This window comes from Perognathus longimembris, chromosome 28 (genome assembly GCF_023159225.1).
Source record: "Perognathus longimembris pacificus isolate PPM17 chromosome 28, ASM2315922v1, whole genome shotgun sequence".
Taxonomy (NCBI): Eukaryota; Metazoa; Chordata; class Mammalia; order Rodentia; family Heteromyidae; genus Perognathus; species Perognathus longimembris.
In genome coordinates, this window is record NC_063188.1 from 6,232,444 (window position 1) to 6,234,868 (window position 2,425).

A 2,425-nucleotide genomic window follows, 5' to 3' on the forward strand; every position below is an offset into this window, starting at 1 on the left:
AACTTTTTAACTTTGACATATATAATTAACTGGCTGGTCCTGATATATTCTAATATCTTTTTCTTATTATTTGGTTGTTTCAAATGTTCAGGTATTAAGATCCGTGGTGCACATTGAATTTATGGTGCAGATAGTATACAAATGAGAATTCACAATACAGTAGCACAGATGAGAACTTCATGTGATTATTCTGTCTTTAGCAACATCCTTATTGAAGGCTCTATCTTTTTTACTAATGTATATTTGAGGTGTTTTTCAAAATTTGGATCATTTACCTATGTGGATTCATCCCAGGGTAGTCTTAACTTATTGTATTGATCTTTTTGTATGTTTATGTGGTAGTGGCATGCTGGTTTGGCAATATCCCCTATAGGGATACCTGCATCATTTCTTTTATTTTCCTAGCAAGATTACATTGGGTATTTCATCTCATTTGTGCTTCCATATGAATTTTAATATTGATTTTTTAATTCTATGAAGCATGAATTCAGTATGAGTGGGTACTGCATCATAGTTATAGGTTGCTTTTGGCATAAGCTCCTTTTCCTCCATATAATTTCTGCCTCTCCATGAGCATGGGAGATATTTCATCTTCTGGTGTCTTTTCTTCAAGAGTATGAAGGTTTAATTATCGAGATCCTTCCATTCGTTATTAATGGGCACTTAAAGATTGGAGAGCAATAACGTAGAGGTTTTTAAGTTCTTCCTTTCCTAGTATAGAGATTAACCTGCTAACCACATTGTCATTTAGTTCTGACACGGATGCACACCAATTGCTAGTCAGAAAATGCACGTGGAAGAACTGCCTCAAGTGAAAAATAGAGGGAAGGATTATTCCGTGGAATTAAGAATTTAAATTTTCTGTTTTCAGGTACAGTTAGTATAGATGGTAGTGATGAAAGAAATGTTGAAAACCTCCAGGACCACCCTAATGCTGTGTGCAGTATTCTGTATAGAGCTGTACTGGTCATTTGTACTGTGTTTGACCAGTGCCTCTCTATACGGAGTAAAACACATGATACTCTTCATTGAGAGCACTGTAGGGCAGATAGTATTTGTAGCTCTAGAACCACTTGACAGTATGCTGTCCTTTTTAAGCCCATCAATTAGTTTTTAATCCTTACTGGGTAAACCACAGAAAAGGAGATAGATCAGGTTGTAATAGTACAAGATAGTGCCAATTAATTTCTCCATCCCTCAACTGTATGAACAAGTAAGTCAGAGTTTAGGATCGCATAATAGTATGAACACTCCTGAAAGCTGCAGGCGATGATGGAGTTGGTGAGGCTTAACACTTCAACATTTGCTGGAGTTATGCTATGTCATACTCCAAGATGATACACTCATGTTGGCTTCATGTAAGTAGTACCCATCTGACTATTGTAAGCCTCACCAAGTACATGGAAGAACTAAACTCTAGATGATGGAAAATTAGAAGGGACTCCAGTAACAGTTGTGCTTTCAGATGGGCTCAGGCTGTCATGAGTAGTAAATCATCAACTAGTATACCATCTTGGTAGACAAGGACATGAAAAAAAAAACAAAAGATATAGGTTGTTCTCTTCATAATGATAATCCACTAAGTATGAACAGTACAAAAGAGACCAATTGCATTGAGTTAACTGCCTGCTGAAAGACAGTGACTAATTTCCTAAGACATTTGAATTGTTTTATGTTATATGAGTCATGCTTCACCACTACACCTAACAATCACCCCAGAAAATAGGAGATGAGAAATTGTCTAATGCCAGAGAAAATAAAGAATTACATGGATTTGATACAATCCCATTTATCAAATCTTTCTTTGATTTATTGTGTTTCTAGATTTTATCTTTGGGAATTTATCAAGTATAACACAAACAAGGGTATACTAAAGCCATCACAACAATCACATACATTCCTTTTCTTTATAGCCAAGATAATGGAAATAGCCTAGATGCCCTAGATGCCCTAGATAAATGGATCCAGAAAATGTTGTAGTGCTCATTTTGTCAACACATATATTGGCATTGGAATGATACAGAGAAGATTAGCATAATCCCTGTTCAAGGATGTCATGTAAATTCATGAAAGATAAAAAGAAAATGCTGTGTATGTTGTACTTGTATATATATATGTGTGTGTGTGTGTATCAATTGTACTTGTGTATTGGAAAGAATGATATACCATTTGTAAAAGAATAGATTAAGTCTTGGGGAAAACATTAAATGAAGTAAGCCAGACCCAGAGAAACAAAAGTTGAATGGTTTCCTTTACTAGTGGTATGTAGAATTTAACAGTAAGTCTGTAAGTAAATATGTTGAGAGGTATGTAAGTGGTTCCAAATGAATTAAATGAAGTATAATCAACCTATGGAGAGCTCATCAAATAGTATAATCTTCTAGAAAGATCAACAAACCAACACTAGGAAATGGGTGTGTGTAAG

At 35.1% G+C, this 2,425-nt stretch overlaps 1 non-coding gene across 1 annotated transcript; it reads left to right on the forward strand.

Moving 5' to 3' along the window:
* The first annotated feature begins 1,979 nt into the window (after positions 1-1,979).
* On the forward strand, positions 1,980-2,086 carry LOC125344363. The gene has a single exon (XR_007209498.1). It is a non-coding gene; the product is annotated as a U6 spliceosomal RNA (small nuclear RNA).
* The last annotated feature ends 339 nt before the right edge of the window (positions 2,087-2,425 follow it).